This window comes from Rhinatrema bivittatum, chromosome 4, assembly GCF_901001135.1.
Source record: "Rhinatrema bivittatum chromosome 4, aRhiBiv1.1, whole genome shotgun sequence".
In the NCBI taxonomy this organism is placed as follows: domain Eukaryota; kingdom Metazoa; phylum Chordata; class Amphibia; order Gymnophiona; family Rhinatrematidae; genus Rhinatrema; species Rhinatrema bivittatum.
The window spans coordinates 254,169,056-254,182,984 of record NC_042618.1 but is presented as its reverse complement, the minus strand read 5'-3'; the positions used below and the strand labels follow the sequence as shown (position 1 = coordinate 254,182,984).

Here is a 13,929-nt window from a genome sequence, read left to right as displayed (position 1 = left end):
CACGCTCCCACAAGACCCACAAGAACGCATCACCTGGCCAAACTCCAGATACCCTCTCCAAAGTTCATGAAGCATACCACCTTTAGAGAGCGATCTTTCATCATCGCAGGAACCGCCCACTGGAATAAAATGCCTTCCCAATTACGCCAGGAACCTTGCCACAAAAAATTCAAGCACAATCTTAAAACATGGCTGTTCAAACTAGCATACCCTGACTAACGATTTGTCTCTCACCTAAGATATGACTTGACCGCCTAACCGACTGCCCACCTGACCCTCGCCCTTTCTTTTTTCTCTCCCTACCCAATTGACCCTCACCCTCGCTATCTTCTCTCCCCCCCTCCCAACCTCTTGAGGTCTTCTCCTCATCTTCCCCTTCCATCGTTCACTTCACCCTGCTGATTTTCCTGATTGCTTTATATAACTTTATTGTTGAAACTAACATGTACATTTGTATATATATCTCGTATTATCATCCCCTGCCCTATTAACCGCTACCTGTTAATGTTATTATGTAAAGCTTGTTCCTAAGTTATTATTATTATTATTATTATTATTATTGTAAAGCTTGTTGCTAAGTTATGTTACATTGTGAACCGAGGTGATGTTTTGCAAACGTGCCTCGGTATATAAGAAACCATTAAATAAATAAATAAATAAATAATAAATAAAGTTAGCACTAACATATACTAGGACAGAGTAGAAGCATTCCTGGGGAGACAGTTGGAGTGGGGATTCAGACTTACATGCATGCTTTGACTGTATATACATACATTTTCTAGAATTTTCTGCATACCAATTAGTAGGTGTAGTTTTGTATGGGGCAGATTTCGTGAAATAATTTTAAACCCAGCCATGTGTATGTATGTATGTGTATATATATATATATATATATATATATATCAGCTGTGAAAATTGGTGTAACTTATCTGCATATTTGCAGCATAGGTTATATGAGGTATTTCAAAATTATCCTCTTTGGAGATAATTTTCAAAGCCATTTATATGCCTGAAACATGGGTGTATATGCATAAATAGCTTATTCTAAAATTGCCAAGGATTTGTGCACATAGGTGTACACGTGTAATCCAATTTCACGCAAGATAGGTATCCTCAGGGATGGAGATGGGACACAGTTTAGGTTTGCATGCAAACTTTTTTGATTTAAAAAAAAAAAATGTGGGTGCATTCATTTACATGCATAAGGTATGCCCACCGAAGATCAGATGAAACTTTGTGTTGGATGAATCTGTGCACTAAAAGCAGATTTATGGCATATAAGTCCACTGAAAAATGATGTAACTTGTCCATGTTTTGGCTGACTTTTTTATGCAGATTTTTTAAAAAATTACTCTCCTATGTACATTTTCTAACATTTTTTTTTAAGGGTTGTTTTTCTAAAAGATAAGTACATTATTCTGAAAACAAAGTGAATCCCCCATCAGTGATGAGATACTGATGGGTGATGATAGCCAATAGTGCCAACATTTCCAGAGTTTTCCAGGAAAAACTTGAAGACCCCTCTGTGCATGCATGGAAGTTCTTGCATCTCCACAGCCATCTAGTATGCCTCAGTTCATCATTTTCTGCTGAGAGCAACAGACTTTTTTTTTCTATTACCCACTGCTGTATTTTGTGCTGTATTAATCAGACCAATATTTTCTTATTAGGAAAAGCAATGTCTTAATGTTTTTAATTCTCTTTTAGCATTCTATGAGCCCAATGTACTATAGTGTGCTAAATTTTGCAAAGTCCACTTCATGCATAACAACCATGACTTGTGCACATAAGCTGGGCTTAGACACATAATCTTGCCTTTGTATTTGTTTTTTCTTTTTAGATTTAGCTCAAATCTTTTTATTGGTAACCCAGTGAGTTATATTCAGGTATAGTAGGTATTTCTCTGTTCCCAGAGGATTTATAATCTGGGACTGTAACTTTCAAATGGGCACATGGACACTCATATAGGCATGTGCGTAAGAGTACGCCCAAAGATGTGGCAATTTTATAACATGCATGCACTTACACGTGCATGTTATAAAATAGCCTAGGCACGCATATATGTGTGCCTAATTTTAAGTTTGTGCACACCCTGCACATAAATTGGGACTGAGCCATGTAAGTGTTGCGTCTGTCTCTGCTCAATGCCCTCACTCCGCCCTCTTTACCTCTGTGGTGACTCTCTCCGGGTCTGATGGACGATTAGCTGTCGCAGCGTCTTCTTGCCGTCTCCCTCCGGTGTCCCCGGACCAGCACGACACTGCGGATCCACCATGTTGCCTGATGACATACGAGGAGAGATTGAAGAATCTAAATATGTACTCCCTGGAGGAAAGGAGGAGCAGGGGTGATACGATTCAGACTTTCAGATACTTGAAAAACTTTAATGATCCAAAGACAACGACAAACCTTTTCCATCAGAAAAAAATCAGCAGAACCAGAGGTCACAAGCTGAGGCTCCAGGGAGGAAGACTAAGAACCAATGTCAGGAAGTATTTCTTCACGGAAAGGGTGGTGGATGCCTGGAATGCCCTTCCGGAGGAAGTGGTGAAGTCTAAAACTGTGAAGGACTTCAAAGGGGTGTGGGATAAACACTGTGGATCCATCATGTCTAGAGGATGTGAATAAAGAGGAGGCAGCAAAACACTGCACGGAGCGGCAGTAGCCACAGAGGCATTCACGGAGCGGGATGCCAGTGGTTGGTGTTCCACCTTCACGGAGCGGAAGGATGGAGAGCTGCCATCTCCAAAAAAACCCCCCAAAAAACCAGGGGTGGGTAAGAGTATGGGGCAGGGGTGTGGCCTGCTTGTTGCAGCGGTTGCTACCCCTAATTGAGCTGGATGTTCTCTTGGATGCAGATCCGGCGCTGTTCTCTACATTGGTGGTGGGGTAGAGGGGAATTAGGGCTGGAGGGTACTGGAAGCCAATAGTAACAGGTGGGAGAGAGAAAAAGATTTAAAAAAAAAAAAAGGATAAAGTGCGTAGCTTGCTGGGCAGATTGGATGGGCCGTTCGGTCTTCTTCTGCCGTCATTTCTATGTTTCTATGATGACGTAGGGTGCGCGTGTGTGCGCGCTCCGATTGATGTACCAGCAAGGGCGCGAAACTCCGGGGCGTTCCCCTGGGATGACGTCATCCGCTTCCAATATAAAAGGTCTCAGTATTCGCTAACGAATCAAGTTAGCAAGGAGATTGCTGGGGATTGCTTTGGCTTTTCTCCCAAGCTACTCTGCCTCCTCGGATTTACCAGAGGTACCCGCTCCTCGGGGGCCTTGCTCTCTTTTCTTTATTTCAGATTGCAGATAGGAACCGGTACTCGCTCCTCGAGGGCCCATGTTCCTGAACACTCTGAAGATTCTCTACTGCCTGGAAGCTATCGCAGATACAGACATTTGTGAGTTACCATCGCTCTCTCAGAGCTTTCCCTGGAACTAGGTACTCGCTCCTCGAGGGCCTAACCCTTTCCAGCTACCCTTTCTTTGTGAATATTTGGTACACTTTAGTGCATCTGCCTCTTAGATTTTCTTTAAATCATTAAACTATATTTTATTAGCCTCTGTTTATGTTAGAGAGGCTTATTAGATTGTACAGAATATCTGTGTGTGATGCAGTGTTTGTGCTAGTGTGTCTCCATCTATCTTCACAATTTCTTCTGCTTTTGGTTTTATATCATCTATATTTCTGATGATAGGAGAGAAAAAGGCCAGCAGTTTCAAGAAATGCCCAGACTGTGCACAAAAGATGTTTATAACAGATTATCACAAGACCTCAGAAAGGATCATGATGTGTCCCATTGCAGCATCTGTTCTAGGATGTTGCCAAAGGCAGTCAGATCTGCAAAATGAGACTATTCTTTTATCTTCAAGGAATCTAGAAAAAGACTGTCTACCGAAGAGCAAGGACCATGGAGCAACACTGACCACAGGAGATTTAGAAGTGTCAAACAAGTGAAGTTATTGACTCTTTCAGTTGCAAAGCCTAAGGACAGGCCTACGGAGTGAGAGAGATTTGAGTGCTCAAGCACAAAACGAAGAATAGTGATGATGGGCTGTCACAATCCTGACTGCAGAAAGGGAAGTACCTCATCTGGACAGGGACATTCCTTAGAGAGACCAGCCACTCTAAAGCAGGCATTCTTCTGCCTGAAGTAGCCGCTGTTCTCCATGGGTTGGGCCCTTGGATACAGATATCTGCCAGGACTTACCAAGCGAAGGCAGGAAACAGACAGGAGGCAGAGATGCACAAAGGAGCAGGACCAAGGAGCAGAGCTAGAGACCAGGCATGGAGCAGGAAACAGGACCAGGAATTGAGCAGAATACACAGGAACAAGGAACAAGTAGGAAACAGGCCAGGGAAACAGTGGTATCAAAGAGTGAACTCTGAGGGCTGTTGGACCAGCAAAGGTATGTCAGGCTAGGACTCCATATAGCCAGCTCTCAGTTTGAGACACATCTAATACTGGTCCAATAGGGAGCTTCCAGAGGCAGGCATTCTTAACTCTGCTTAGCTTGTTAGTTTCTACAAGATTGTTGATGAGCCAGAATTCCTGTAGCTCCACTGTAGGATCCCATGGTGTGGAACCCTCAGGGCTGCTGCTTGCGTGTATTTCACTGCTTGCTGCTCAGATTGGATTTATTTTTTCAGGGCTGTGCTTATTTCATTGCTTCTGCTTCCCTTCACCTCTCATCTCTGCACCTCAGCAATTGCCCTTCCACCTCATGATGTGGTCACTATCATACCTGCCTTCTCTTTGGAACTGTCCCAACACCAGAGCAGTGCATGCCTTGTTGCACACCAGAGGAGCATGCTCCTTAGTTGTACTCCTTTGTGTGGACTTTGTAGACTTTGCGCTTTTTTGTAAGCTACTCTAAGTTGATTATGTTACCTTTTTTTCTATCTCAATTTAGTCTTTGGCTCTTAGGTCTTTTATTTCTGGTTGTTTCTTTTTCCATGTCTCAATTTATATAAGTCCATGTGGGAAATGGCTGGTACTCCGCCCATTTCCATCACATAAGCCACTCCTTATCCTTTAGAACCTGTACCTTACAGCCCATTTTGCCTACCTTCTCTCTTCAGATGCCTTCTGTCCATTATAATGACCATCCTTTACAGCTGAATTGTGAATGATTAATGCATGCTCTGTTGTAAATAAGATGCCTTTAATTTCTAATCTTTTTGTGACTCATGGTCATCTTTTATTTATAACATAAACTTGGCTTAAGCCCGGAGATGTTTCTGTTGCACTGGGAGTGGACCCTTGGCCTGGTATGGCCCTCCAGTCAGACCCGGAGAGCGCCTGCCACCAGGAGGCGGAGCACAAGAGGAGACAGAGGTTAGCTGGAGCTTCGCCAATAGCAACCCGGGGTTCCCTCAGGTTGAGCCCTTGGTTACCCAGGCTGCCTGGTCTTAGGTGGGCCTTGCAGGGTCTCCTTGAAAGAAAGTTCAAGGGAGTGCCCACCATGAACAAGGGTGCGTGGTCGGTGTCCAAACAGGGAAGACCAGAGGTCGCAGGAGGCCAGAAAAGAGTGTCCAAGTGTATAGCGAGGATCAAGGCCAGAGTATCAGTCCAGAGTAGTCAGCCAAAGCAGGGTCAGTAACAGTGGTCAAACTGGGTGTGGTCAGGTCAGGCAAAGGTCAAGTTTCAGGCAGCAATCAAGAGTAGTCAGAGTTCAGGCAGAGGTCAGGGCAGGCAGCAAACAAAGAGTAGTCAGAGAACAGGCAGAGGTCAGTACCGTGAGATCAGTCCGAAGGGTACTACCAGGTATGGAGAGACGAAGGAACAGGAGACGCTGGAACAGGAGATGCTGGAACAGGAGACACAGGAGCAAAACACTGGAACGCAGAAGGCAAACTCCAAGATTGTTGATGAGCCCGCTCGCGCCCCCCCCCCCCCCCACCCGAGCCGTGAGCCGCCCAGAGAAACCGAGAGAGGGTACAAAGAAAAACAGAAGGAACACGTGGTGAGTCAAGCCGCTCCCCCCTGAGTCAGCCGGCCTATCAGAAGGCGGCAGGGGCCCTTTAAAATAGCGACGCTTCCTGGCGGCGGCGTGCGCCCGAAGGTGCGTGACCTAAGGGGCCTGCCCCTTAGTGCGTCCCTTTGTGAGCCCCAGGACCCATGGCAGGAGCCTCCCTCTACCTGCATCCATTTCCCAGCACTACAACACTTGATCCTCTCCAGCACTCATCCAGCATTCATCTAGCATTCATCCAGCCACCTCCAGCATTCATTCAGCCTCTTCCAGCATTCATTCAGCCTCTTCCAGCATTCTTCCAGCCTCCTCCAGCATTCATCCAGCCTCCTCCAGCATTCATCCTCCTCCTTTTCTTCACAACAAGAACAACATGACACCAGGATTCCCAATCCCCATTCTACACCACAGTCTCCTCACCACTGGAAAAGAACCCATGCAACCACGGTCCCTTACCACTAGGACTCTCATTCCAATCATGATCTCACCTATCACTCAACTCCTAGGCCTCGCATTATTCTCCTTAACACTCTTCAATGCACAATCCCTCACTAAGAAATCACATATCCTCAACGATTATTTCCTAGACTCAAAGCCTGACATCTGCGCTATAACCGAAACCTGGCTTAAACCAGTAGATATAGCCCTAACAGGGATAGAGCTGTCTAACCACAGCTAGCAAAACTGCACCATCACTTTTGTGAGGCTGCTTGGTCCATTTTTTCACTTCTGCATCTGATATTGTATTCTCATATTCCCTGATGCAGGCGTTGCCAAAATATAATAAAGTTGGGATTTTTTATTTGGATTTTTATTCTTAATGTTTGAATGTTATTTATATATTTTATATAATTTTATTAAAAAAATCAAAAAGTTCAGAATCATTCAAAAGATAACCATTCAGGAAGGAGAGTTCTACAACATGAAGACAACCTAAACTGAGCAATATCAATGAGATGACACAGGGAAGCAGCATAACTAGGAAACATATACATATATTTAAATATACTGTGAAGGTAGAATACTGACAGCAGGGCTGGAAGGGGTAGGATAATAACATTCGGGCAGATACAGTAAAATCGCGGGAAAGCGGGCGAGCGCCCGCTCTCTCGGCACGCGCACAGGCCACTCTCCTGTGCGCGCAATACAATATTTTAATTTATTAAAATTAGGGCCAGTGGTAAAAAGAGGCACTAGGGACACTAGCGCGTCCCTAGCGCCTCTTTTTTGACAGGAGCGGCGGCTGTCATCGGGTTTGACAGCCGACGCTCAATTTTGCCGGCGTCGGTTCTCGAGCCCGCTGACAGCCACGGGTTCAGAAACCGGATGCCGGCAAAATTGAGCGTCCGGTTTTCAACCTGCGAGCCATGGGCCTATTTCAAATTTTTTTTTTCTATTTTTTTTTTACTTTTTTTTAACCTCCGACTTAATATCGCCATGATATTAAGTCGGCGGGTGCACAGAAAAGCAGTTTTTACTGCTTTTCTGGGCACTTTCCCTGTGCAGGCAGAAACTAGCGCCTACCTTTGGGTAGGCGCTAATTTCTGAAAGCAAAATGTGCGGCTTGGCTGCACATTTTGCTTTCTGAATCGCGCGGGAATACCTAATAGGGCCATCAACATGCATTTGCATGTTGCAGGCCCTATTAGGTTCGGGGGGGGGGGGGGGGGGGTTGGATGCTTGATAAGGGGTAAAGCTAGCGCGTCCAATCACGGGTTAACAGTGGACTGTATCGGCCTCCATGGAAGAAATAAAAGGCTTCACTCTGTGCCTAAGTCTGTATTTAGGTATAAGCAGGCCAAAGAGGAGCCAGCAGTGAACTTCAAAGGAGCACTTCTATAGCACTCTGGGACTTTAGGGGATGGGGGGGGGGGGAAGGAATATCCCTCACTTTCCCATCTCCAGGATCTCCCACCATCCACTCTCCAACCCTGCCTATGGGAGCCACACTCTAAAATCTGGCTTTGTCTATGCCATGGAGGCACTGCAAGCTCAGGAGGGAGGGAGCTGCCAGAACATAGTGACATCATTGTAAGCCATGCATCTCTTTCAGTGGGCCATGGAGAGGACCTGGTTCTGCTGAGATGGCCTGGGGGTGTGTGTGGAGAGGGGGTGGGAGCCACCTACTCTGTGGCAGAGCTGGACATGAGAGGAGATACTGCAGTGTTCTGCAACCCAGGAAGACCTGCCACTCTCAGGCCTCTGCCAGGGATGAGTTCCTGCTGCCACCGGGTCCATACCCAGGGAGAGGTAACACAGCTGTTGCTCGCTCGGGGGGAAAAGAAGTGCTGAGGTAAGAGAGTGGAGGGCAGTGGGCATAGAGGTCATGGAGAATGAGAGAGTAAGGCGGGAGGAGAGAGTGGGGAGAGGAGAATAAAGGCAAAAACGTGTAAAAATAAGTTAAAGAAGCAAATCAAAGCATGAGAAATAAGCAAATTAAGAAAAATACAAAATTAGAGAAAAATAAGAAAAATAGGAGAAATTAGGGATAACCGTATAGTAAATAAAACAAATTAAAAAGTTGGGCAGAGTGGGATGGATTTTTTTCTCAGCTCCTAAAATATGTGGTTGGCACTTAAGTTTTTAAAACATTTTCCAGCCTTTTTCATTGTGGTATGTGGTATGCGGATGTGTTGAGAGTGGCCTGTGTGACTACATATGTGGAGTGTGTGTCTCTGTGTTTATCTGGTGTGCTTTGGTCTACATGTGTGGTCTCTGACTGTGTATGATATGGTCTGTCTGCTTGCGTCTCTCCCTGGGTCTGTGTGTTTCTGTCTATTTGTGGTATGTCTTGTATCTCTGTATCTGTCTGGGTGTTGGGTTTCTGTTTTCTCTGTAGGGTGTTTGTGCCTGGGTTTGGATTTGGGGTGTCTCTGTCTCTCTCACTATTTGTCTGTGTGTCTGTCTATGTCTGTTTCACTCTCTTTCGGTCTGGGTGTGGGTGTCTCTCCATATCTATCTGGGTGCATGGTGTCTGCCCATTTGTGCTCATGTGTGTATGTGTGAGCTCACTCCTTTGAGCCACTGGTTGGTAGTGTGACTGCCTGACCAATGCCCTTTAAAATATATAATTAAACCATCTTGGGGGGCCCCCAACCAATTGCAGTGAATGGAAGTGGGACCACAGCTTAAAAGGTTTGCTCACTCCTGGTCTAGAGCCTTGGCATTGGCAGAAAAATGGCACTTACATTAACTGGTTTTCTAGCCATGGCAGTGTCCATCCTCCCTTAAAGAAAACCTGCCATGCTGGCCAAATACTGGTCATTTAGCAAACTTATGGGGACCTAATAGGCTGGATATTCAGGTTAAAGGAATTAAAAGTGAAATTTCTTCTTCCATGATAATTTTCTTTCCTTGAATACAGTCAGATCAGTCCAGATGAACAGGTTATGTATGCCAATCATCAGATGGTCACAGAGATCAACTGATGACTCTCCTTATATACATCTGTGCTGATACCAGCCTGCCAGTATTTCTGTAACAAGCTAAGAGTAGTAGAAACAAAGAGAATCGGTTGTTGGAAAAGCCCTTTATTAAATAATGCCCGACTCTGGCCGAGTTTCACTCTCTTACATAGAGCTGCCTCAGGGGCAATCGATTAAAGCAGGACTGAGGATGTACCTGCAGGGCCAATGTCACAGTGCCATATATAAGCTGACCTAGTGCCTGTCACGTTTTGAAACGCTGCTTTCTTTTATGTTGTTAGTTCACAGAGCAGCTTTTATTAAAGGCAACCTCAACTGAGAAATACTGATTTAGTTCATTGAGCGTGGCTGCGAAAACTGCCAATTATAGTTCATCTAAAACCAATTGTGTTCGCCGTCATCAATAGTAGTCCAAGCGAGATCTGTAGTCAACGCCGTCAACCAACAAACATTCATGTGATTTCACATAAAAGCTGCTCAGTGAACTAACAACATAAAAGAAAGCAGCGTTTCAAAACGTGACAGGCACTAGGTCAGCTTATATATGGCACTGTGACATTCGCCCTGCAGGTACATCCTCAGTCCTGCTTTAATCGATTGCCCCTGAGGCAGCTCTATGTAAGAGAGTGAAACTCGGCCAGAGTCGGGCATTATTTAATATAGGGCTTTTCCAACAACCGATTCTCTTTGTTTCTACTGCTACACAGTCAACTGGATTGGCTTCCGCTTTGCTTCTTGGGTACAAGCTAAGAGTAGACAGCTTTAACATGCTCAGTAATATAATCACAATACCAGGTTTTCATCTTTTTTTTAACCAGTGGCCTTCTGGAAGAAGCAGGAAGCAGGAAACAGGAAACAGAAACAAAAGAAGAGTATCCAAATAGTAGATCAAAAAAACACTCACCTGCAGCAAAACACAGACATTCACTGTGCTATCCAACTATGCTTACTTACCTACACGGACATCTTCTGGAATGCAGACAATGAAGTAAGACACAGAAGAGATCAGCAGCATGGAAAGGGTCCTGGACTGAAAGAAAATTATCAGGTAAGAAGTAATTTCACCTTCATCCCGTCAGATCAGTGCAATCGAATAGGATATACCCTTATAGGGTGGGATGCTGCCCAAGACCCTCGCAAAACTGCCAAGATGAAGAAAGCATTAGGGATGTGAATCGTTTATCTGACGATTGAAAATACCGTCCGATATTTTCAATATCGTCAGATATCAGGGGGTCCCCAATAGCGATAGGAAACCCCACGATTAATTTAGTGGGTTTTCTTATCATTATGGGCCGGGGGGGGGGGGGGGGCGGGAAGAAAGGACACAACCTAAAAATACAACCTGACCCTTTAAAAATAGTTTGTTAGTATCCCCCCCACCCTCCGGACCCCCCCCCCAAATTTTTAAATACATGGTGGTCCAGCGGGGGTCCCGGGAGCATTCTCCCGCACTCAGGTTGTCAGCTGCCACTAATCAAAATGGCGTCAATGGCCCTTTGCTCTTACCATGTGACAGGGGCTATCGGTGCCATTGGTCGGCCCCTGTCACATGGTAGGTGCACTGGATGGCCCGCGCCATTTTTAAAGATGGCGCCAGCCGTTCATTGCTCCTACCATGTGACAGGGACCGGCCAATGGCACGGATACCCTGTCACATGCTAAGGGCAAAGGGCCATCGGCGCCATTTTGTTTACTGGCAGCCGACGGCCCGAGCGTGGGAGAATGCTCCTGGGACCCCCGCTGGACCACCAGGTATTTAAAAACTTTTTGGGGGGGGGTCCGGAGGGTGGGGGGATACTAACAAACTCATTTTAAAGAGTCGGCTGTATTTTTTGGTTATCGGCTCGTGCGCAGCCGATAAAAAAAACCCGATTGGACTGCAAGATAAAAATTTCTCGATGTGAATCGGAACCGGAATCCGAACCAATACCGGTTCCGATTCACATCTCTAGAAAGCATCCTTTCTAGCCCTGACATCCAAGTGGCAATACTTAGTAAACAAAAAATGCAAATAAGACCAAGTTGCTGCTTTACAGAACTCCAAAGGAGAGACTAATCTCAACTCTGCCCACGAAGTCATTTGCACCCTCATGTAGCAAATCCACACCTGCTTTGGAAATGGAACACCCGAGGTCACATAAGCTGCTAAATCACCTCCTTAATCCATTATGCTGTTCTAGAGGCCACTTCTTCCATGCAAACGCCACTGCCCAGGCCAAATAGATGATCTGACCTGCTAAACACATTTATGAGCTGGAGATAGTGAAAAAGATATCTTCTTACAACTGAGGGATGAAGAAAAGTGTAGCCCTTGCCATTCATCTATTTACTGACCAAAGAAAGGAAATTGAGTGCGGTAGATGACAAGAAAACTGTATGACTTTGGACTCTGTTCTTTGTAACCAGTAGCCAAGGTTTTCTACAAGCAAGTGCCTGTAACTCCAATACCCTCTGAGTTAAGCAAATGGCGACTAAAAAAACTGTCTTCAAGGTAAGCAATCATAGAGAGAGACTGCCTTCAGAGAAGCAAACTAAAATCAGTGCGGGACTGGAATTTGAAGTGACATACACTTCTCGACCCTCAAGAAACAAGGCACATCTGGAAGAAAAATCAGTGGTCTACCTTGAATACATCCCCTACAGCAAGAGGGAGAGCTGCTCCGTGCACCTTCAATGTGTTCAGAGCCAAACCCCTTGAGAGACCTTCCTCCAAAACAAAAATATAAAATCAATGGAAACAAAATTATCCTAGGAGCACACTGACACCCTTTGTATGTGGTTGACTAATTCCTTATATGGCTGGAAAATGGGCCCAAATGCCTGAGAACAACAGGCCAATCTGGAGAAGCTAGCACCACTAGGCACAGATGACAAACAAACTTCTGAAGCATCCTGCCTATCAAGGGCCAAGGGGGAAACACGTATAGCAATGCCTCTGTTGGACAATCCTGTACTAGAACATCAAACCCAAACAAAAACGCATTCCTCTTTCGGGAAAAATAACTTGCATGTCTTTGCATTTTTACTGGCTGCCATCAGATCCAGGTCTACAGATCTCATCTGGTAACAATTAGATTGAAGGCTCTTTGATGGAGAGACCATTCCCTCGGGTCTACTACATGGAAATTCCACATTGTCCCTACCTGTTATATGTGTGATGCCGACAAGGCCTCAAATTAATTTCCATCAAATGAAGAAGCAGGTCTATCTTCAATGATACTTGAGGGTTTCAAATTTGTCCTTGATGACTTATATAAACTACTGCTATAGTGTTGTCGGACATCATCCACCTGCTCCACTATTGGAGACAGAAAATACATGAGAGCCAATCAAATTACCCTGGCTACTATCTAATTGAAAGACAAGCCCACAACCTCTGGGATCCACTGTCCTTCAGCAAACAGCAACAAGGAAGCTCCTGACAGTTCACCCCCCAACCAGACAGACTGGTGTCCGACATTATAATGATCCAAACTAGGTTCACCAAGTCAATGCCCCATTCTAATTGATTGTATTCTATCCAGTATTGCCAGCTTAGTCTTGCTGACTTTGTCAATGGCAGATGCTTAGAACAGTCCCAAGACAAGGGATTCCACCTGGAAAGCAAGACCCTATGAAGAAGTTGATTATACTCCCTTGTCTATGTCACTAGAGCCAATGCCTCTGAGATCCTGCAGGGTGGACCATGCCATTGGAGTCCTCAATGCACCAAATGCCCTGTTATGAATACAACTTTTGCCTGTTAGAAAACCCATCCCATCTTTGTATTGAACTGAGCTCCCAGGTACTACAGTTCCTGAGTTGGTTGTAAATTGAACTTTGGGAAAATTATAATCCACCCCCACTCCTGTAATAATTGTATCATCTGCTGCATGGTTGATACACTCTCTTGAAAAATATTTTGCTCCTATCAACACATCATAAAGATATAGGTGAAACAAAATACCTTCCTTGTGCAACATCGCTGCCACCAGCACCATTACCTTTGAAAAGGTTCTTTGGACAGATGATAGCTTAATATGCAGTGCCTAAAACTGAAAAGCTAACCCAACACTGCAAACTGGAGGAAGAGTTGATGCTCCATCTGGATTGGCATATAAAGATAAATCTCCATGAAGCATGGGGATGGCAGAAATTCAGTTTTCTGCACCGTCTTAATCCCTGGTTGGCCATATAAAAGACCTGATAGCCATCAAAAAAGATCCACGGAGCCCCTTGTGAACAATACCTGGAAATCTTCTGTCAGGGGCAGGGGTTGAATCTGCAGTACTGGGAATTTAAGGCCAGGGGATATTGCAGTGGAGGCATAGGGACTCCTACCAAAAAGGGGACAAGATCCCTGAGCATGCAAAGATCAATCCTGCCTGCATTTCCAGAAGTCTGAAATGCACTACCGGTCTGAGAGGAAGCAAATTTGGAAGGGGGACAGTAAGCAAATCCACGGCTCTTGTGCTAAACTTTCAAAAGGGAAACTTTGATAAAATGAGAAAATTGTTAGAAAAAACTAAAAGGAGCAGCTACAAAGGTAAAAAG

At 45.0% G+C, this 13,929-nt stretch overlaps 1 long non-coding RNA gene across 2 annotated transcripts in view; it reads left to right on the top strand.

Moving 5' to 3' along the window:
- Window positions 1–13,929, top strand: part of LOC115090659 — a 58,959-nt gene that overhangs the window by 27,154 nt on the left and 17,876 nt on the right. For both annotated transcript variants that reach the window (XR_003856458.1, XR_003856459.1), the window contains exon 4: window positions 10,212–10,441. This is a non-coding gene — a long non-coding RNA (uncharacterized LOC115090659). The remainder of the gene's footprint in view (window positions 1–10,211; window positions 10,442–13,929) is intronic.